A 24927-nucleotide genomic window follows, 5' to 3' on the forward strand; every position below is an offset into this window, starting at 1 on the left:
ATATAATTGCATAAGCTTTTCCCAAAATCTAAAAATTAGGGGGCATTCCCACCAGATGTGGAGCAATGTGCCCTTGTCTCTATGGCACCGCCAACATATATCCGATTTTTCTCGGTATATACGGTGAAGTGACACTGGGCTCCAGTACCATCTTGAGAGCAATTTGTAATTCGTCTCTTGTGCTTTAATCGACGGTGATAAACAGTGAGAAAAATTAAATGCCTTCTCCCACTCCCCAACCTCAATTTGAGCGTTGATCTCATTAACCCATTTACTTATGTATTCTGGGGGCTCCGGGTGATTTTTAATAATAAACATCTTATACAGTACTGATATAACATGATTTGGTTTTTGATCTTGTGTCAGGATAGTTTCAAGTTGTGTTAAATCTCTACCCAGAGATTTACTTGATCGAATTGTACACCAGAATGACCGCAACTGCCAAAACTCCAACATTTGCATAGGTGATGGTCGCTGAGTAGGGAATAAATTTAATAAAGACGGAATTGTCCCCTGACATAAAATATTACTCAGTCTATAATGGGATTCCCTATTCCATATAAGAAAACTTGTCCTATTTAATGCCGGTGGAAATTAAGGGTTGCCAAATAGAGATGTCATAGGTCCTACATAAGAAGAAAGTTCCAATTTTATAACTGTTTTGCCCCATACATTCAACACATGAGATGTGAGGGAAGGCATAGATTCTAACAACTCACGATTTAAATTGCTACCAGACAAGTCTATCCATGGCAATGCCTTTAAATCCAGTTGATTCAACCCTTGTTCTATTTTTACCCATTGTTTGGTTTCCAGACAATAAAACCAGTCCACCAGTCTAGTCAGAACAGCCGAAACATAGTAGTAGTATAGATCAGGTGCACCCACACCTCCTTTCGTTTTTGGTAATGATAATAATTTCTTTTGTAATCTTGGTTTTTTATGTCCCCAAATAAATTTTGTAAAAGCCGATTGTAAAGTGGAAAAAAAAGATCTGGGGACATCAATTGGGATAGTTTGAAAAAAATACAAAAAACGCGGTATTATATCCATTTTTAATATATTAATTCTCCCAAACCATGAATATTGCTTAACATCATATTTTTTTAGATCTTGTAGGGTACGTTGCAGGAGAGGAACATAGTTCATTGAGTATAAATGATTTGAATCCGGGGTGATTTTAACACCTAAATATTTTACAGCTGTAGAACAAATCCTAAACTTAAAATTAGCTCTCAACATTGTAACCTGTTCGGGTACGAGCGACACATTAAGGATTTCTGATTTTGATATATTTACTTTAAAATTACTCAGTTTCCCAAACCGCTGGAATTCAGACAAAACAGAGGGAATTGCAATGTGTGGATTAGTGATATAAAGTAATAGATCATCGGCAAACAGAGCCATTTTTATTTCCCTCTGTTCTATCCGAACACCAGAAATGGAAGAGTTTTGTCTAATAGCCGTCGCTAAATATTCCATTACTATAACATAGAGTAAAGGGGATAACGGGCATCCCTGACGGGTACCATTTTGTATATTAAAACTTGTTGTCAATGAACCATTAATTTTTATTCTAGCTACCGGTTTAGTATATAATGCCATGATCTTATGGAATATATTTGACCCCAGTCCTATTTGCATTATTTTTAATTTTTTTTTTAATTTGCATTATTTCTTATTTTTTTTAATCCACAGTTTCCTTCCAACCCACAGCAATGGCAGGACGTAGCAGTCCAGTTCCACCATCAGTTGGATTTTCCCAACTGTGGTGGTTCTATTGATGGCAAGCGTGTCTGGATTGTCCCACCATCCAATTCTGGCTCATATTATTTTAATTATAAGGGCTTTTGCAGCATAGTCATGCTAGCTGTAGAGTCTGCCAACTATAAGTTTTTGTATCTGAATATTGGGAAGGACGGCCACAACTCTGATGGAGGAGTGATTATGCAGACAGAGTTTTACAAGCGGTTCCAGAATACCACCTTAAACTTGCCACCTGCTGAGGAGAATGTTGAGGGCCTCAACTTTGTTTTTGTTGCAGATGAGGCCTTTGCTGTGAGGGAACATCTGACGAAGCTGTTTCCTATGAGAGACCTCACCCTAGAGCAGAGAATATTCAATTACAGTCTTTCTCATGCCAGAAGGGTGCTTGAAAACGCCTTTGGCATTCTATCAAGTCGTTCAGGCTGTTTTTGACTCCAATCAACCTGGCACTCTACAAGATCAACCATGTGGTCCTGTGCTGTTGTATATTACATATTTTTTTAAGGAGGAATGCGACTAGCTACCTTGCCTCACTGCCAAGTGAAGTGGACCCTGCAGTGGCAGGCCCAGCTGAAGAGGCTGCTGCTTGGGCGTCTGTGGGCATGCTGACGACTCTTGAAAATGCCCATGCTGGATTGCCCTCATAAATTGCCAGAGCTGTACGGCAGAAATATCTTGATTATTTTGTGAGTAGAGGAGGAGTAGTGGCTTGGCAGCAAATTGTAGCTGATTATGCCTAATGTAATTTCAATATCATAAACTCAGATTTCATTTGAATTACTGTTATCTGTGTTTCTAATCTGCTTAATATGTTCACAAATGGGCTTTATTTTGGCCACTTGCTCCAATAGTGCAAATGTACCTTATTTGCTACATGAGGTGACAATAGCTTCTTCAGCTAACTATTATGGTGTGCTATGGGTCTGCTACACACACACACACACACACACAATGTTTTTGTTCTTAATGGATCTAATGCATGAAGTTCAAAAACATTATGCCTTTTCAGCAGTTTCCCCCCACCCCCCTTGTCTCTTATGGGAAAGGGGAAATATTATGATCATCCTAGTAGCCGTGACTCTGCTACACTGGCAAGGCTGCATTAATGGGCACCGATGAGGCAGGCAGCAACCAGAAATTGTTCTTTACCCCTTAAGTTCTGACCTAAGCCCAGTCACCACACTGATGAAGGACTGCTGCAGAATAGGGAAGCCGTCAGCAGCAGTGCACCAGCACCCTATATATTGTACACCTATACCAGTCCTTACAAGGACCTTCGTGGGCCTAGTAGCTAGTGATTTGCAGACTGTACCTCAATCCCTACACTGATAAAAGACTGCTGCAGAAACCAGCAGTAATCTGCAGCACAGCCTTGCACCAGCACCCTATATATTTTACACCTATACCAGTCCTTACAAGGACCTCTGTGGACCTAGTAGCTAGTGATTTGCAGACTGTCCCTCAGTCCCAACACTGATAAAAGACAGCTGCAGAATCGGGCAGCAGTCAAGTATAATATTCTTTCTATATTTGGAAGAAAGTATATTATACGTGTACAACCCTATATACTGTACACCTATACCAGTCCTTAAAAGGACCTTTGTGGACCTAATAGTAATAGCTAGTGATTAAACTGACTGTCCCTGCTCCACACAGCATCCTGTCCCTACACTGACAAAAGACAGCTGCAGAATCAGTCAGCAGTGCACTCAGCAATCACCAGCACAGTAGTGCACCAGAACCCTATATACTGTACACCTATACCAGTCCTTAAAAGGACCTTTGTGGACCTAATAGTAATAGCTAGATAGTGATTAAACTGACTGTCCCTGCTGCACACAGCGTCCTGTCCCTCCCTACACTGACAAAAGACAGGCTGCTGCAATCACCAGCACAGCAGTGCACTGAACCCTATATACTGTACTACACCTATACCTGTCCTTAAAAGGACTTTTGTGGACCTAATAGCTAGCGATTTGTGTCACTACAGTCTCTCCCTGCTTCACACAGCGTCCTGTCCCTAAACTGACATAAGACAGAATGTCAAATGGCCGCCAGATCAGGTCTATTTATAAGGTAGGGGGAATGTACAATTGTCCATGTGCTGAAATGTCTCAATTGGCTGTCCTGTACCCCATGATGGATGTGTCATCATGGGTCAAAGTTCTTTCACACTGTAAACACATATGTCTGCCGGGCGAACAGCGGCAATAGTCCACCGATCGAGCGAATCGCGAACACGCAAAATTCGGCGCAAACCGACCGCGGGGCAAACAGTTCGGCCATCCCTATTGGGGATAACTTTATAACTTATTGTTAGAATTTTTAATTAAATTTGTTGGGCGAGTGGCAGCTAATGGAGGGATTGGCAGAGAGGGGTAGCAGACACTGAGCGGTTTGTAAGATGGATGGGTCTGGCAGCAGCATTCATGATGGACTGAAGGGGGGTAGTCTATCGAAGGGTAAACCAATGAGGAGGGAGTTGCAGTAGTCAAGGTGAGAGATAACCAGGGAGTGAATCAGGAGCTTTGGTTGAGAAATGGACGTAGTTTAGAGATGTTGTGAAAGTTGAGGTGGCAAGCTTTGGAAAGTGATTGGATGTGGGGCCGAAAGGAGAGTTCAGAGTCCAGGATAATACCTAAAATGCTGACATGTGGGGATGGGTGGATGGTTGTGCCATTGCTCTTGACAGATAAGTCAGGGGAAGAGGCACGTGGTGGAGGAAATATTATAAGCTTGGTTTTGGACAAGTTGATTTTGAGGAAGTTGTGTGACATCCATACAGATATGTCTGTTAGTAAGTTAGTGATGAGGAGACTAATGGAGTGAGTTGAGGGGTGGAGAGATAGATTTGTGTGTCGTCAGCATAGAAATTATATTGAAAGCCATGAGAGGCTATTAGCTGACCCAGGGAAGAAGTGTAGATATAAAATAAAAGAGGTCCAAGAACAGAACCCTGGAGGGCCCCAACGGAGATGGAAAGAGGAGTGGAGGAATTAGAATTGTAAGTGACACTGAAGGTGCATTGTGATAGGTAGGATGAGAGTCACTGAAGAGCGCAGTCATGGAGACTGAGGAAGTAAAGTTTTTTGAGAAGGAGGGGTGGTCAACTTTGTCAAAGGCAGCTGAAAGGTCCAGAAGTAGGAGTACAGAAAAATGTCTGTTGGTTTTTGCAGTTAGTAGGTCATTTGTGAGTTTTAAAAGAGCAGTTTCTGTGGAGTGTTGAGGGCGAAATACAGTGTGTACAGTTTCTACTACTGGTGGTATACACAGTACACAATAAGTGCAGCCTTAGTACATTTGCTCATACAATGCAGGCGGTGTACACAGTATCTAATACAGTGTGTACAGTTTCTACTACACTTCTGTTTGTGTACACAGTACACAATACAGTGCAGCCGTAGTGCAGTTTCTACCACACTTCTGGTGGTGTACACAGTATCTAATACAGTTTGTACAGTTTCTACTACACTTTTGGTGGTGTACACAGTATAAAATACATTTCAGCCCTAGTAAAGTTGCTAATACAGTGCAGGTGGTGTGCACAGTATCTAATACAGTGCGTACAGTTTCTACTACACTTCTGGTGGTATACACAGTATAAAATACAGTGCAACTGTAGTACAGTTGCTAATATAGTGTAGATGGTATACAGAGTATCTAATACAGTGCATACAGTTTCTACTACACTTCTGGTGGTGTACACAGTATCTAATTCAGTGTAGTGTGGTGTTGCAAAACAAAATATACATCATGTCCGGAAGGCCACCAAGGAGAGGCAAACGCTCACAGGCCACTAAAAGAGGGCAAGCAGCCTCTGTGTCTACAGTCAAAAGTGCTGGTCGTGGACCTGGTGCATCTTCTGCAGGTGGTCGTGGGGCATGCTTGTCCTTTTTTTCTGCTGCTGCCCGTGTTATTGAGCCAGAACATGCAGAAGAGTTGGTGGAGTGGATAACAAAGCCATCCTCATCCTCCTCATCCTCTGTCACCCAGGCTCATAGTAGTTTGCCTTCCAACGCAGCTGCCAAAGTGGCCTATTCCACCGGCTCCTTGTCCATAGTCAATCCATCCGTAGACCCACCATCATGTACAGAGGAGTCCCCAGAATTATTCAACCACAGTGTTGGGTACATGCTGCTGGAGAATGCACAGTGATTTGAAGGCTCCGATGTTGGTTCCCAGGTTGAGGAAGGGAGTAACATGAGCCTAGAGAGAGGGGTGCCCAAGAAGGACAAGAAACTGGCAGTTATGTTCCCCCCAGCTGCAGCATACTGCCAAGTTTGCTTCAGTGGCAAGGAGGGAGGGGATGATGAGGTCACTGACTGTACTTGGGTGCCTGAGAGAAGAAAAGAGGAGGAGCAGGCACAACTCCAACAAGGTAGGATGTCCTCTAGGGGGCAGCTTAAGGGCAGCCACCTTATTACATCACACTGCAGAGGTCCGCAGGTGCAGGGCGCTGCTGACTCCCCACTGTCGTTTAAAAGTTCCTTGGTGTGGATTTTTTTGACACATGTGCAGCAGATCGCACTGTTGCTGTTTGCAACCTATGTCTGAAGTGGATTAAGCATGGCCAGAACAACAGCCACTTGGGCACCACATGCTTGACCAGAAATATGACGACCTGCCATTCAGTCCATTGGCAACAACATTTGAAAGTCCCACATCAAAAAAAAAAGGAGGACTTCTCCTTGCTCCTCATTTGGGCTCCCCAACCCCACTATATCTCCAATCCTCTTAAAAACCTGCACTGAGAGGAATGAAGGTATAGCAATAGGTGCCTCAAGTACTGCTAGCAGTACACCACCATCTGATTTTAGTAGGCAAATTTCCTTACCCCAGTTGCTGAACCGTACAAAATATCTTTTTTCTTTTTGGACAGGGCAGTCAGCAATAAGGTGCATATTATCGCTGATTCATGGTCCAGCAGGAATGGGCAGGGAAGTTACCTTTCCTTCAGGGTGCATTGGGCAACTCTGCTGGCAGCTGGGAAGCAGATTTGTCCTCTGAACCAGCGGTGCTCCGTAAGCATTCAAGGGGCTAGTCAGGCAAAATGATACCATGCGGTGTTTGAGTTGGTCTGCTTAGGAAACAGGAGCAACACTGGTGCAAAGATTCTGTCAGCTCTGCAGGAGCAGGCTCAGATGTGGTTGATGCCACACCAGCTTCAGCCAGGAATGGTTGTGTGTGACAATAGCACCAACCTTTTCTCCAACCTCTGACAGGGACACCTGACCCATGTTCCATGTTTGGCACACGTCCTGAATTTGGTGGTGCAGCGGTTCCTGAGCAGGTACCCAGGCTTACAGGATCTCCTGAGGCAGGCCAGAAAAGTCTGTGATAATTTCCGCTGGTAATACAATGCCAGTGCTCAGCTGGCTGACATTCAAAGGGAATGCAACCTGCCCACCAACAGCCTCATTTTTGATATGCCCACCAGGTGGAACTCAACGTTGCCAATGCTGCAGCAGCTGCAGGGCCATCAATGAGTACCTGAATGCCTCTGCAAACTTAAGCTGCATGGCCTCCCTGATTCTGCAAAGCCTGCGAAAGGACCCTAGGATTCGTGGTATCAAGGAGAGGGATCATTACTGGCTGGCCCCCTTCTTGATCCACATTACAAGGGTAAGGTTGCAGAACTCATCCTGCCTTCACAGAGGGAGCAGAAGATGAAACATCTTCAGGAGGCCTTGAAGAAAGGTTTGTGCAATGCATTTACACATCCTGGGAGGTTTCCATTTCCTGGTACTGGACAACATGTTGCTGAGGCTTCATTCAGTCAGGGGTACAGAGGTGGAGAAGGTGGCCAGCTGACCAATGCCTTTAAATAATTTTGCAGTCCTCAGTGCCAAGGTCTGATCAGTTCAAGTAACCATCGCCAGCATCTGCATTACATGGTGCAGGAATATCTAGGGGCAAGAGCAAACTTGGATACCTTTCCAACAGAGTATCCACTGGGTTACTAGATCTTGAGGATGGACCACTGGGCACAACTTGCTCATTATGCAATTGATCGACTGGCCTGTCCTGCATCCAGTGTTCTTTCTGAACACACATTCAGTGCTGCTGGAGGGTTTGTAACGGATCATAGAGTGTGCCTGTCCACAGACTCCATTGATAGGCTCACATTCATAAAAATCAATCAGTTTTGGATCAGCAGCTATCAAGCACCTAAAGCTGATGTAACTGATTGAATTGTCTATGGATGTGGGATCCCTTGAAGACTGCCTATGCTGACTATCCTATTCCTCCTCAATCTTGATGATGCTAGCTTCCAACAATATTTTTTGTTTAGGGCACCACCACCACCACCCCTTTTTTTCTGGCCCTGTTTAACAGGGGCATGTAATAAAAAATGTTGATCTAATATTTCACAGCAGGGCCGTTCCTGCGCCCAACAAGAGTATCTGTGAAGGGGTTACAGTGTTGTGGCACCACCACCACCCAAGGCCAAATTTTCCTGCCCCTGTTTAACAGGGGCATGTAATTACAATTTTTGATAAAATATTTCAACGCAGGGCCTGTTCCTGTGCCCAACAAGAGTAATTGTGAGGGCTTACAGTGTTGTGGCGCCACCACCCAAGGCACAATTTTTCTGCATGTAATTACAATTGTTGATATAATATTTTAACGCAGGGCTCGTTCCTGCGCCCAACAAGAGTATCTGTGAGGGGTTACAGTGTTGCGGCACCACCACCACCCATGGCCCATTTTTTCTGCATGTAATTACAATTCTTGATATAATATTTCACAGCAGGGCCCGTTCCCGCCCCCAACAAAGGTAACTGTGAGGGCTTACAGTGTTGTGGCATCACCACCACCACTAAAGGCCCAATTTTTCTGTCTGTTTAATAGGGGCATGTAATTACAATTTTTGAAATAGTATTTCATAGCAGGGCCTGTTACGGCACTCACCAAGAGTAACTGTGAGGAGTTACAGTGTTCTGGTACCACCAACACCTAAGGCCCAATTTTCTGCAGAGTACAGTATATAGGGCAGGCCGTACAGTATATATACTGCTGTTCAGAGTATATAGTGCCTGGAGGACCCCCACACGTTTTTTTTTTTAAATGGGTGCGGGGTTCCCCTTATTATCCATATCAGACCCAAATGGCCTGGTAATGGACTGGGGGGGGGGGGGGCATTCAGTTTTTTTCAATGATTTTCATCTATATTGCTGGGACCTGACAATACATTACAGCCACGATTAGTTTTAAATTGCATTTTTCCTTTAGAAATGTAATTTTGCTATGGTATTGTTCTAAACACAGGGAAAATGTGCTAATTTACAAGCATACTAAGAACACCCCCCAGGCCTGATATTTATAGGAATATTACATTTTTCTTGTTTCACTTTAAGCATTTTTAAAATCACTGCTCCTGAAAAAATTGCAGTTTTTAAAACTTTTTTTTGCATTGATACATGTCCCCTGGGGCAGGACCTGGGTTCCCAAACACTTTTTAAGCCTTTAAAATTAGCACTTTCGATTTTTCCTGTTTGTGTCCCATAGAATTTTAACAGTGTTCGCATGTTCAAACTAATTTTTTGCCTGTTTGCATGTTCTGCTGCAAACCGAATCGGGGGGTGTTCAGCTCATCCCTAGTTAAAAGGTATGGGTATATAAGTAGAAACACCCATAGAAGCCGTCCTTATAAAGCAACTGCTAATATCTATACCTGTTTGCTGTATATTGGAGTATACAATATAACAAAGCCTACTGAACCATAAAAATTATAATGGTCCGTGAACACATGACCGTATATAAATATACAGCACATTTTATTGATTGTTTGATTGATTCAGTAAAAATAAAAAAACTTTTCTTGCAATATTCACTTTCCATTATTCCCCCCACAATCCTTTTTTTTTTTGCCTCAGGATGTCTTCAGTCTGATGACCACCATCATTCAACCCACTTCCTGTGAGCCCAGGCTGTCCTGAACCTGCCCCAGCCTGTGACTGGAAAGTAAACACAGAACACTGCTGAACTTATCTCTATACTTCTATAGGCATGCCCCTTGTCAGCACATGAACAAAATTGTTTCTTATGCTGCTTCTACCTTTCACACTCTAGCCGTGCTGAACAAGGACTGCAATAGGCTGATAACAGGTCACATTCAGGTACTTACACTGCTTTCCATAGGCCAAGTTACGTGCACACAGCCCATGGAAATTAATGCAGACCCACAGACTGCACACACAGCTGCATGTAAAAATTTGACAGGCGGGCGGGAGTGGGTCCATGGTCCCGAAGACAGACCGTGTGCATTCTGGGTCATGGGCCCACTTTTGCATGCCTGTCAAAGTTTGAATTTAGGCTGTGTCCGTGCAGCTGCTGCATCTGCGTTTACTTCCATAGGATTCTTGCACGCAGCTTGGGGTGCATGCACAAAACCAAATGACTCATTTATGAAGTACAGGTGCCAGCACCCATCTGAATGAGGCCTAATGATGTATTAATGATTACACAGCTGCAACAATTTATGTTTTTTTTTTTCTGTCTGCCTAAAATTCAAATTTAAAATCATACTATTACCTTAAAAAAAAATACATTTACATAATCATGCCATTCATATTTCTGTCAAAATAAATTATACATAATATTGGTGCTTGTGTGTTTTTTTTTTTTTTAGATGTTCGCACTAAAATACACAACTAATTCTAGACAGGACTAATTCCAGGCACAACTAATTCCTTCAGCAGGCGTTTGGTGAGATATTATCCAAGGATATTAGCCTACTAAAGGGAAACAGACATTGCTAATGAAGTGAATCCTGCAATTCACCAATCGGACCAAATCACCAATCAACCAAATGGACATAGGTATTGTATATGCACAGAAGGCACTCACTTGTCATTATGCCTGGGCACTAAAAATGACTAAGGCATGGTCCTGCTGGGTCAGTCAACTGAGTTTTCTTCATACAGCGGTCATGTTACTAATCTCCCAAGTAGGGGTGAAGGTGAGTGACAAGCAACCAGGATGCTCTTTGGTAGGCAACTCCATAACTTCCACTCGTCTTGGTATTAAGAAGGTAACCAAGTATGTCATGCTCAGTAGGAAAGGCAATACTACAGTAGGGAGATCTTAGCAATACCACTCAGTCTTCAAGAAATAAAGGATAAAGAATTCAAGTTTCCTTCTTCTAGAGGATTTCAAAATCTTGCATGGTTCAGAAAACAAAGTTCATGGTTGCTGAATAAGCATGTCATCAAGGACCATCATTAATCAAGTTTTAAATTTAAGCTAACAGGTAATGAACATCTGTGAATAAATTAGTATTAAAAAAAATTCTAAAATTATTTCCCCGACACTTGCAGATTACAACTTTCTGTGCAGTTGGCTCTTGTTCTCTCAGTGCTGCTTCCCAGAACTTCAGTCTTCACAAAGTGAGCAGCGCAGACTCCATCCAGTCTGCTAGCTTGGGGAAGGGAAGGGGAGGAAAAATTAGTAGAAGGCTATGCCATCCTAGGCTATGGGGCTGTGTGGTGTTTTTATAAATGCACATAGTATGGGGAGACACAACTCTAGTGCCTTCACGCAAGGGTGGCTCTATACTAAACAAAACCATCTTTGCACCACAAGGACTCTGGTCCTCTCATTACATTACTCGCTTTTTGGGAACGTCTGTTTGGCTTCTTTGGCAACATCCTTTCTAGGTCCAGGAAAGTACAAGAGTTGGTGTCAGGCATACCCTGTGACAAGGCAGATACTCGGGCGTGCGCACATATGTTCCTACGAGAACGCACCGGGCAGCGGCGTGTGAACATGCGTGCAAACACGCGTCAGGCGTGCACGATAACTCGGCTTGGCGCCAGTTCCCCTTTAAAAGGACAGCAGCTGCTCTAGTACAGTGCTGTCTGATCTGCAGCTTTACCTGAGTCTGATCCTGTACCTGCTGTTATTACCTGATCCTGCTTCGTCTGACTACCGCTGTCTTCTCCTCTCCTGACCCAGCCTGCCTTGACCTTGCTACTTCTGAACTTGTTTGATCTTCTGTTGCCAAACCACTGCCTGCCTACCGACTAATCTTAGCCTGCTAGATTAACTACCTGTTTACCCATGTTGACCCGGCTTGTCTCACTTTGCTTCAGTCTATTCCTGATCCAGTTTCTGCCTAGATCCAGGGGTCGCTGACCCACAGCTGTAACCACCGCTTCCAAACTGCCTCTAAAGTCCAGTCCGTCCGGTGGATCTTCCCTACTCATCTGTATCAGCTACCATGGATCATACAGGCACTCCTACCTTGCTGCTCTCTTGTACCACTGTTGCAATCCCAGTGGTCCCCCGAGCTAGGGCTGTAAGAGAGGTCTCCTTCTACAGTTGGGCTCTGATACCAGGTATGTGACAGTTGGTCATTTCATACCATAAAGCTTGGCTCGCGACACGCTTTATGTGTGCTAGAAGGGCCATTCTCAAGCGCTGGACATCCACCATTCCTCCATCTATTGCAGATGTGAAGAGCGATCTCCTGGGTATACTTAGAAAGGAAAATCTAGACGCAGCTTTGGCTCAAAATAATCTTACTGCCCGCTTTCACAATATTCGACATTCGACTATATTGCAAGGGTCCTACCAGCTATGGAGCTACCATCCTCACGCCCATCTTCACTGAACTCAGGGGTATTACAACCCCTCCCTCACACTACATCCATTGAACTGACGCCAATAGTTCAATCTCTTGAACATCCATTCTTTCACCATTACTGTATGATTGTTCAACTATGTGTCTTCTGAAAAGTTATGCCATGTTCTCTAGTTAATTTTGGTGTACAAGCCTTGTATTCCTTTGGTTAGATTTATGGCATTTTTATTATTTTATATTTTTTTTAAGTAGTAATGGCAGTGATCAGTGATTTTTAGCGAGACTGCGACATTGTGAAAGATTGGACACTTTTGACACTTTTTTGGGACCAGTGACATTATTACAGTGATCAGAGCTAAAAATAGTCACTGATCAATGTATAAATGACACTGTCAGCAAAGGAGTTAACACTAGGTGGTGATAAAGGGGTTAAGTGTGTTCTAGGGAGGTGTTTCTAACTGTGGGGGGAGTGGACTGACTGTGAGTACAGAGAAATTACTGTTCCTGATCACTAGGAACAGATGATTTCTTTCTACTCCCTTGACAGAACAGGGATCTGCTTTGTTTACACTGGCAGATCCCCATTCTGGCTCACTGTGGAGCGATTGGGGGTGGCCGGCAGACATCGCGGCCGCCGGCCACACGCAATAGCCCCACACAATGGCCCCGGCCACACGCCACACCTACTATAGCTATTACACAAAGCACCATACCGGTACGGCAATTCGCAGAATAGAGCTGCCCTGCTGCAGTATATCTGTGGTGGCTGGTCAGTGGTTAAACTTTTCTGATGTGCATACAGACTCTGGCTTAGAAAGCATTCAGGCCCATGGGTCAGCTCTTCGGGCGTGCTCCCTTCCTTCCCTCAGACTCTGAGCCATGCTGCCTGGAGAAGATGGAGGAGGTGGGTGGAGCCAAAATTGACCAGGCGGGAAGGAAGAAGAAGTTCCTTCTCTGCTCTCAACGCTGGGGCCTTGCCTCAGCCTCATAACATGATGTCACTGGTTGCTAGACACCAGGCGGCAGGCGAGTCTAGCAATCAGTGCAGCAGGCAGCAGGGAGGCCAGCGGATGGTGCAACAAGAGAGTCTAAGGAGTTGGGGTGGCGCCGCTGCTGCTAAATGTAACAGTAAGGGTCGGTTCACACGGAGGCAGCACGACTTACAGCACGACTGCCTCAGGCGACCTGGACGCGACAGCTGCGGCGACTTGCAAAATGACTTGTGTATAGAAGTGAATGCAAGTCGCCCCCAAAGTCGTACAGGAACCTTTTTCTAAGTCGGAGCGACTTGTGTCACTCCGATTAGAACGGTTCCATTGCACAGAACAGGACGCTACTTGTCAGACGGCTAAGTTGCCTGACAAGTCGTCCTAGTGTGAACCGACACTAACTGCCTGCCACAGCTTCAGGTGCACCCTGAGTGTCCACGTATGGACAGTACACCTTGCCCCCCATGTAGATGCCAATGTGCGCATGTGCATGTGTAGATGGACTTGTGACCCTGATTCTGTGCACAGTTCTGTGCATTCTGTGCATTTTCATTTCTCAGTTTTTCTGACAGTCTGTTCTAATTTAAAACTGACTACATAATCGGTTTGCCTGGATCAGTCAATTTTTTCACCTTTTCCCATTGTGGAATGTCTTCAAAATATGACCTGTTAATAAAGAACCCTGTAACAGTTCACAGTATAAAATAGTTGTCATAATTTACATCATGTTAAGTCTGTTTAGGCTACAGTGGGCCATAGACAGTAGAAGGTGGTTGGAATGTACAGACAGGGGCACAATGACCCAGAGCAGTCCCTGGGCATCTAGACTGAAATCTTGTGGGACCCGTACATAAAATAAGAAAAGGTGGGGGAGGCTTTAACTTGTCCCTCAAAGCCTCTTTTCTTTATTAATCCTCTTTTCTCCTTGTTGTCTTCCCTAACTTTGGTCTCTTTCCTCTTTCTCGAAGCAGTCCAAAAAAAAAAAGAAAAAATACCCTGCAGCTCCAGAACTGTTGCAAATTGATAATGCTTTTAAAAATATTGAAATTAATATTTTTTTAGTTTTAATGTGACAACCTACAGAGTGCATTAACAGAAAACAAAATCATAATCACATCAATATTTTGTGTATCCACCCAATTCTATCATTATGCATCACTATCATTGTTGCTTATTTTAATATTCATGGAGAAAATATGCATAGGACTGCACAGGGACTGCATAATCAGAACAGCTGCAGTTTGCTCAGCCATATACAATTGCAAATTATATGCACACAAGAGAAAAATGCTCAGTACGATTGTTAGTTACTTGCAATAACAAACAAATAACACAGCACAGAATTAGTGTGAAAAAAGTTGCTGAGTGTGCTAGACTGTGAAGGGGAACAATTTGTACTCCTACATGAAGTAATGATTCTGCTAAAATCATGCCTGGCACTGTGATATATTACAACACAGTTACACGTGTCAGAGCATTAATAATATAGCACACTCCAAGGCCAATAATGTAAAACAGAGGCTGTTTTCCTGACAACATTTGCTTGTTTGTCCTGATTTTTTGTGGCTATATTTCAATAAAATATTGGGCAAGGGAGCTACAAAACCTTCAATGAATTTTTCAAAATCAAAGAATAAAAGAAACAAGAAGCATCCAATCTTGTACAAAAAAAAATTAAATGGGGATTTTTTTTAAACGTTTTTTTTATATATTGTTAAATTCTCTATAGCAGTTGTGGTCCATAGGCTGAATGTGGCCCTTTGCTTGCCTTTATCCGGGCCTTGGGGCACTATTCCTTCCACTGACACCAAAAAGGGAGCACAAATCCTTCCACTGACACCAACTCTGGGGAACCATTCCTCTCACTAACACCAACAAGGGGGCATTTTCTCCTTCCACTGACACCAATGATGAGACACTTCCTCACACTGACACCAGCAATGGGGCATTACTCCTCCCGCTAATATAAACAATTAGGCACTATTCCTCCCACTAATGCCAACAATGGGACACTATTCCTCCCACTAATACCAATTCCTCCTTCTACTGACTACAGGCACTATGTAATTTATTGACTCCCATTGACACTGGGGTATTTTGTACTTCCACTGGCCACTCCAGCTCCCCCTAAAATCTCAAGGACAGTAAACCTGCTGTTTATAACATTTGGAGACCTGCTCTATAGGAGCATAATTTCTTAACTACAAGCAAATGACATGCTGAACAGGAAAGTTTTAGATATTGTAAGGAACAGAAAGAAAGCATTTGTGTTTAGTAAGGCTGAAATAATGGAAAAGAATTACCGTATATACTCGAGTATAGGCCGACCCGAATATAAGCCGAGGCCCCCAATTTACCCCCAAAAAAACTGGCAAACTTATTGACTCGTGTATAAGCCGAGGGTGAGACATGCCTGTCCATCCCTGTGTGTCCGTCCATCCCTGTGTGTCCGTCCATCCCTGTGTGTCCGTCCATCCCTGTGTGTCCGTCCATCCATCCCTGTGTGTGTGTGTGTCCATCCATCCATCCATCCCTGTGTGTGTGTGTCTCCATCCATCCATCCATCCATCCCTGTGTGTGTGTGTCTCCATCCATCCATCCATCCCTGTGTGTGTGTGTATCCATCCATGTGTGTGTGTGTGTGTGTGTGTGTGTGTGTCCAGCCTACCTGTGTCCCGAGCCTTTGTCCCGAGCCTCCGTCCCGTGCCTTGCCTCCTTGCCTCCGTGCCTTGCCTCCGTGCCTTGCCGCCGTGCCTTGCCGCCGTGCCTTGCCGCCGTGCCTTGCCGCCGTGCCTTGCCGCCGTCCCGTCCCGTCCCGTGCCGTGCCTTGCCTTGCCTCCGTCCCGTGCCCTCTTCGTCGGCGCCTCGGCGGCCATTGTAAAATTCAAAAGCTGCGCCGCCGCCTTCGCCTGTGATAGGCGGAACACTGAATTTCCCAGCAGCCTGTGTTCCGCCTATCACGTACATCGTATCATCCTCGTCCGTAGTACGAGGATGATACGATGTCCGTGATAGGCGGAACACAGGCTGCTGGGAAATTCAGTGTTCCGCCTATCACAGGCGAAGGCGGAGCCGGAGGCGCGGCTTTTGAATTATAGAATGGCCGCTGTCTGTCTGCTCGACACGCTGATCGAGCGGGCAGACAGCGATGACTCGAGTATAAGCCGAGGGGGGCACTTTCAGCCTCAAAAAAGAGGCTGAAAATCTCGGCTTATACTCGAGTATATACGGTAAAGGTAAACTATGGTTTTGGTTCAATTTAATTTACAGCAGTAATAAACCCAAAAGCAAACATTTATTATTTTTTAGCTTACCATTTCTTTGATGCGATGGCTGCATTCATTTTCTTTTTTAGGCTTTTTTTTTTTCTATTTTCATCTGATGGTCCAGCCAGTAAGTCTGTTGTTTTTCAAAAGATCAAGCTCTCTTGCAAATGTATAATTTACAGAGATGAGACAAACCATTTAACACTAGCAGCGGTGCTTACAATGATGAGCTTTTATTTATTTATGTAAAAAAGTGTGAAAACATTTAACGCTAGCAGGGGTGCTTACAGTGATGAGCTTTTATTTATTTATGTAAAAAAGTAGGAAAAAAACTGCTTGCTGTAACCGCTGATAAAGTGTTAGCTGGAGTCTGGATTCAATTTGTTTATATTAGCTAAGACATATAAAGCACCATTTCTCCCTGGACTGATAACGCTGCTGCTGCCCAAAGTTGCCCCCTGTCCTCATTCATCCAGAGTGGGGGGGGGGGGGCACTCTAATACAGGAGGTGCGTTACAGGCCAGATCACCAGGTGAAAACAGAGTGGAAAAAAAGGCCTAAGAAAAAAGAGATTTATAATCTGCAATATATTTTTGGTTTTGGGTTTAATACAGCTTTAATTTGTTTTTATGTGTATACATAACACATGTATTATTCAGATTTTTTCTATATTTATATGATCTTTTATAAAGAATCCTTTAAAGGTTGAGAAACGATTGCCAGCACATCCAGCTCGGTCTTATTAAAAACCTAGGAACAAAGACTCGTTGCTCTAACACTGTGTTTAAATTCCAGCTTTAGCTATAGACCTGTGTAAACAGAAGGCTTTTTTCAGAAGTAATACGGGAAAGTTCAGCTGTGGGAAGACCACAGACAATAATAGTGACTAGTTCTTTACCCTCTGCTTACATTGTTTTTTTTTTAACACAACTTCTAGAATTCATCTTCCAAGTGATCTTGAACTCAAACTGTGTAGATTTGCAACCATATAAGGAGCATCTAGAAATGGTAATTGAGCCTATGCAGCACCCTCAAAGATGTATCTTTTGTCTTGGGTTCCTCCTAAAACATAGCAGTGCATGTTGCTTGTGAATGCTACTCTTACGAGATATGAAGAGAGAGTTGGTGATACCACTACTGCTCAATATTTCCTTGCTGGAGAGGAATTTGTACTAGGGATCTTCAATGCAAGTATTTTCCTGCATCTCTTGCAAACATTCTGTGGATCTGTGCTTTTTACCACGCCATCATCTTTTTCCTGCTGCTTCTTAATCATTATCCTACCGCACCATAGTACAAGTCCAGTGGCGACCTGTGAAGCTCTGGTGAACTCCGTGCCCGAGAGGGTTAAGTCAGTGCTGGAAAATAATGGTGGCCACACAAAAATTGACACTTTGGGCCCAATTTGGACATTTTCACTTAGGGGTGTACTCACTTTTGTTGTCAGTGGTTTAGACATTAATGGCTGTGTATTGAGATATTTTGAGGAGACAGCAAATTTACACTGGTATACAAGCTGTACACTCACTACTTTACATTGTAGCAAAGTGTCATTTATTCAGTGTTGTCACATGAAAAGATATAATAAAATATTTACAAAAATGTGAGGGGTGAACTCACTTTTGTGAGACACTGTATATATATATATATATATATATATATATATATATATATATATATACAGATCAGTTCCAATTTATACAATTAGAAGCATCATTTAACACTTTTATACCACTTTTATCAGAGATTTTTGTCAGCATTGTGAACTCTAACACAAATAAACATGAAAACACAGGGAAAAACAAATTTTTGATAAATATAAAGTAATACACCTAGGCTGCGCTAATGCTATTGCCCCCTACAGGTAAGATGTAATACAACTGGGAAAACACTGGAGAATGATCTGGGAATAGCTTTAATAGTAAACGAATAAACTCCAAGGACTGCCAGATTACAACTACAAAAGCAACTAAAATCTTGTAATAAATAAAGGAAAATGGCATAAAAAACATGTGATTCACTTGTAAGGCTATATTTTGGATATGGCATAATGTTCTGGGTGTTTTACTATAAGAAGTTCACAAGGGATTATGAGAGGGTATAAATATGGACAATAAAGTTAAACATCAGGGACAAAGGAACAAAAGTATTCAGCACATCTCTCCAATACTTGCATATTTATCCCTTTTAAGCTAAAGTTTAGTGAAATTACTTACCATGAACAGTGGCGGCTGATGGTCACCGGGGCACCCCCTAGGTCGGTCACCAGCCCCGCACTTACCCCATCTAGGTCGCAGGCAGCACTTTCTCCGGGTGGCGGGCGCCATCTGCTCCTCCTGGTGCTTTACGGCATCTTTCCCTGTGTCTCCTCCCTCCTCCTTCTTGGTGGCCAATAGGATCGCTTCTCTTCTCATTCAATCAGGTAACGGCTCTCAGGACCTGCTTCCTGATTGGCCAGGAGGGGAATCAGAAAGGCAATAGCGAATATTAATTCACTATCATCACACAACTGGGTGGGCTCAGGGCGCAGTGCTCTGTGTCCCGATCCCACCCTTTTTTGAAGCCTATTAGAGCCTCTGGCTCTAATCACGTGCTTCTAAAAAAAAAAAAAACCCCCCATTGGAATCCATGAGTCTGGCACCCTGCATTTAGATTAGGGGGCTAGACGCAGGCCGTCACTGAGTGTCCTGTAAGCTGGTGGCTACTGTATGGGTGAAACCCCCCCCTCCCCCCCCCCCCCCCGTGGTGATCTTATGGTGCTTTGGGGGTTTAATGGCTTCACTTGTGAAAGGCACTCGTCCAGTACCGTCGTCCAGTTTCTCTACAAAAAAACATGCCTTTAGGTGGCGGCAAGAGCTCCTCCTGAATGCCTGGAGGGCATTCACTTTTTAGAGGGCAGTAGAAACTGCTTATGTGAAGGGTATCTTAGGCAAAATGCAAGTAATATATTGTAGAAGCTGGATAAAAAGTTTAGTAAAGCCAGGTACACACTATTAGGTTTTTTTTGTTGAACGCCGTGGGTTGAAAAAGACTGACAGCTCTGGTTGGCTTCTGTCGGACAGACCGACATATACACAGGCCATTTTTTTTGAACTGGCCCTTATCTTCCGACATTCAGCCCATGTGTACCCATGTGGTTTAAGGCATAATACTTTTGGTAGTAAAACAGTACATTTTCTATAGAGATGTACACATCAGACCAAAAAGAGGGACAACTGAGGATGAAGGAGCGACAAAGAGATTTGGTCTCATGAAAGCGACACTTGGGAGCTATGCATACATGTATTTACTCTGTCAACACATAACGTCTTTGTTAAACAATAGAGGAAAAAATAATTTTGAGGCTATTTGGACTTTAATGGTACTGTGTTCAAGCTATAAATAACCAAGATATATATAAAAATATATTTTTGAAACAAATTTTTTAAAACATACAAAATGTAAAAAATTGTAGACCAGAAAGACGTATCTTACACATTTAGCTCTACACAATTACAGATGGGTTTATCAACAAAGGACATAAATCAACCAGACCATATCTCATCTGTATACTAAATACTTAATTTGATGCTCAACATGTTTTGCGGGGAACATCACCGCTTCTTCAAGAGATTGTAGTACAGTATTATAGAGCAAACAACATACTTTTTAAAGCTATAATAAAAGATTGAAGTGAAAAGAAAAAAGAAAATATTAATTAAAAAAATGCCAGTATAATATAAAATACATCTATGGCATAATTCCAGAGAGCCAGCAACTTGCAGAGGACCCAAATAGGGTGCAAGCCTGTTAAACAATAGTAAATAGTTATGCAGTGTGCCTTACATCAATGGTTGAATGCACATGGGTTAAATGTCTGGGTCGCATAAAAGTCTCTTGTGCCTGAGATTTGTATGGCTGTGCTTTGCACATCCAATAAATTGTGTCTTATCTTTTCTAAAGATCTCAGAGTGCTGGAAGTTTCTAGTTTTAAATCTGTCAAGCAAAACTGAGATGCTAAAAAAGGCAAACACACCCCATGACAAAATTAATTGCACATCAGGAAGCCCTGAAATGATAGCTCTGCAGCTGCTACAAGCAGGACACTCCCAGGGGTCTGGTATATTTTATCCTGATGTTTAAATTCACTCCTCCAACCCAGGGCTGGGAATGTCTTCAAGGGGTGTCATGTATTGTTATCTTTTATCAGTTTCCAAATATATTCTTACCAAAATCTGGCCACATACCAGTTAACAAAGGGAAGATTCATTGATTTTACCAGCCTGTGAAGACTTAGGAGGTCTATCTATACAGAAGCAACAAAGTGTTTGAGCTTTGCAATTGCCTATTTTACATTTTTGTTAACTGCTGTAAAAGACAAGCATAATTAAAAAAAAAAAAAAAAAATCAGCATTTCAAATAAAGACTGAAAAAGAAATGAAAAGTGTAAAAGTAAAAAGCCTAAAATACAAATTCCCATCTATGCACATGGACATGTATTTTTAGAAATATTCAGATTTCACTATTTTATAAATATGTTTTAATTCCCTTATAAATAAAATGGAAACTTGAATATCAAATATTATATTATATATTATTATATTAATTATAATTATTATTAGTAAGTATTTGATATTGAATTTTGAGTTTTCCTGACAGCTCCATGTCAGCCCACTACTGGGAACTAACTAGCTACCCAGGATGGGATAATGGGGAAACAAAATAGGGTTAATTATGGCCTCCAGTTAACGAGATAACTGTTTTGCCAAAATAAACAGTTGTCATAAATGACATATCTATTGGATACCGAGAAATAAATGTTTGTATGGATGACCACTTTGCCGCTTTGCATATTGACTTCATTGGATCTCTACAGGCGGCTGCCTAGGAGGTTGCGACACTTCTTGTGGAGCGCCAACTTTATTTTTTCCAAAAAAGCCAAACCCCTATCCTTATAACAAGGAGATCCCTTTCACAATTGAAGAAGCAATCGCTCTGCTCAAAGCTCTGGCCCCCCTGCATGAACCTCTGAGAACCACAAACAGGCAATGTGATGCTCTGAAATTTGGGGTAGCATGTATCTCCCCAACATCCGAAGAACTTTGTTCATCTTCCAGATGAAAAGTAGGCACACGATGTCTTGACTTAGATGGAATGTTTGAGGCCACTTTGGAATAGAATCCAGCATCGGGAGCAGAATAACACTGTCCGCCAGGAAGGACTTAGTGCAGGGGTGCCCAACCAGTGGCCCGGGGGCCACATGTGGCCCGCGGAGCCCTCTGATGTGGCCCGCGACCTCCTGCTCTGGGATGGTGGGTTGGCAAGCCCAGATTGCAGGTTGTCTACCTGCCATGCCAGAGCACCAGTGTTGTGCATGAAGCCAACAGTATAGGGAGCAAGCAGCTACGGAGCAGAGCCGCATAAGCCAATGCTTACTGTATAGCACCAACTCCTGTCATAGGTGGAGTGATACCAAATGCACTCTGCCTGGGACAGAAAGTTTATTGCTAAAATCACAGTGTATATATGGACATATCTGTTCTGCAGTGGTTACTGGGTTGCTTTTAAACTGATCCACAGGTGCACCGCAGTGTACCTGAGCCATAGACTTCTGGTTTTATCCGTGGGTTTGGTGCACTTTCAGAAAGTGCACCACACCTGCAGGATATGATAGAATTCTATGGGAAAGTACAGTTACCTGCAGGAAAGCCACAGGTGTGGGTAGACCACAGACCATCAGTGTAAAAGTAGCCTTAGGCCCCTTTAACATGATCTGTCTGACCCAATCGGACCCTCCATTCACCTCTATGGAGTGGCAGATGTAAACAGACCGTTTACACCTACCTTCTTCCAATCCGATCTGCTAAAAAAAAAGAAAAGTGGATCCGTCCCCTTCCATTTGATCAGATGAGAGGGCCCAGAGAGTAGAGTGGGATGTGTCTGTTTCCGCTTTGCATATGCAGAGTGGACGCAGAACTGTCATCTGCTCATTGTGGCCCGTGACTGGTTACTAAGTCGATTAAGTGGCCCTCGCTCTTCGAAAGGTTGGGCACCCCTGACTTAGTGTATAGGGCAGGGTTCCCAATCTCCCGTAGAATTGTTTACCTACAAAACATGGAAATTTTACTGGTGGATCACATTTTTTACTGGCAACCTGAGAAATTACACAACTCCTATTGAAATCTAACACAGTGAATATTTGAACAGTATAAACATGATATGGAAACACTGACAATACCTATAACAAAGTACTTTGCTTGATTTATACTTAAAAAGTCAGCACAGCATGAAATTATAAGCCCCTGATATTTACTAGCAGTTGTAAATCACAGATTTTTACAATCTGTCAGTAAATTTACTGGTGGTTGGCAACCCTGGTATAGGGTTATTAATACCGTAGAGCCCTTAACTCAGAAACCCTCCTAGCTGAGCCTTTTGGCTACCAGGAAAGCCGGCTTTAACAGCAATTCTCATGGCGACAACTCCATCATGCCTTTTGGGGCAGACAGATAGCTGAGTACTAATGTGGAGTTTTACTACGGCCTTAAGAATTGAAGAGGTCCACTGAGTCCCGCTAAGGGCCAACATGGGAGAGATGTGTCCTTTGAGTGTGCTTGCACTCAGGCCTATGTCAATATCTCTTTGAAGAAAACAAAGGACCTGACAAATTCTTGCCTCCCTGGAGAAAAAAAATCTGATGTAGCATATTCTTGGAATTTTTTCAGACTTTGTGCATCCATGCTCTCATGAGGGCATCTACCATTCTCGAAGACCAACCTAAATCCACGAACCTTTGCCTCTCAAAATCCAGGCGGCTAACTTGAGCTTCTCTTCTTCATTCATTAACCACTTGCTTACTGGGCACTTAAACCCCCCTCCTGCCCAGACCAATTTTCAGCTTTCAGCGCTGATGTACTTTGAATGACAATTAAACGTACATACAACACTGTACCCAATTTAAATTTTTATCATTTTTTTTCCCACAAATAGAGCTTTCTTTTGGTGGTATTTAATTACAGCTCGGAGTTTTATTTTTTGCTAAACAAACAAAAAAAGATGCAAAATAAAAAAAAATTAAAAATCATGTTTAATAGTTTGTTATAAAATTTTGCAAACAGGTCATTTTCCTCCTTCATTGAAATGCGCTGATGAGGCGGCACTGGTGGGCACTGATAGGCAGCACTGGTGGGCACTGATAGGCTGCACTGGTGGGCACTGATAGGCACAGTTAAGGCGACACTAATAGGCACAGATAATGTGGCACCGATAGGCACAGATAAGGCAGTACTGATGGGCACAGATAAGGCGGCACTGATGGGCAAAGATGGGCCCAGATAAGATGGCACTGATAGGTGGCACGGATGGGTGGCACTAAGGGGCACTGATAGGTACCACTGATAGATGGGACTGATGGGCACTGATAGGTGGCACTGATATGTGGCTCTGATAGGTGGCACTGCTGGGCACTGATGGGCGGCACTGATGGGCACTGGTAAATGACACTGAAGGGCATGGATATGTGGCACTGAGGTGCAGCACTGTTGTTGAGGCAGATTGTGGGCACTGATAGGTGGCACTGTGGGCACTGATAGGTGGCACTGTGGGTACTGATGTATGGCACTGTGGGCACTGATGTATGGCACTGTGGGCCCTGATGTATGACACTGATGTATGGCACTATGGGCACTGATGGGTGGCACTGCTGGGTGGCACTTTTATTAATAACTGGCAGGGGGCAGGTGGGCACTGATAAGTTGGCCGTGATCTAGACTGATGTCCCGATCACGGCCGCTGGTGATCGGCTTTTTTTTTCTCAAATAGCCGATTACCGGCTCTGTTTTGTCACATGATCAGCTGTCATTGGCTGACAGCTGATCACGTGGTAAGGGGTCAGGATCGACCCTTTGCTCGGATCCATGATCAGGCGAGTCTCATAGACTCGCCGATCACAGAGCATGCCGCGCGCACCCCTCCGGGGGCACGCAGGCCGCTCGTGCACGGGAAGACGTCAATAGACATAGTCCCGGCAGAGCAGGTCCGCGCTGTAGCCGTCATTCGGCTATAGCGCGGATCTCTAGTGGTTAAAAGCCAGCAGCTACAAAAAGTGTAGCTGCTGACTTTTAATAAACAGACAATCACTTGTCCCATGGTCCAGCGATGTGGCCGCATGGAGCCTCACTCCTTTCCCCCTCCTCTCTGCTGCGCCTCCATTGAAACTGTGGGCTCCCGGCCGTGACAGCTTGTGGCTTCATAGCCGGATGCGCACTGCAAATGCGCTAGTCCACTTTTGGGTGGAATTCCACTTTATTTCAGTCACCATAGGAAAATTGCAACGTGGTCT

The sequence above is a fragment of the Lithobates pipiens genome, unplaced genomic scaffold (genome assembly GCF_037356315.1).
Source record: "Lithobates pipiens isolate NorthernLeopardFrog02 unplaced genomic scaffold, aLitPip1_a1.2 Scaffold_16, whole genome shotgun sequence".
Classification (NCBI taxonomy): domain Eukaryota; kingdom Metazoa; phylum Chordata; class Amphibia; order Anura; family Ranidae; genus Lithobates; species Lithobates pipiens.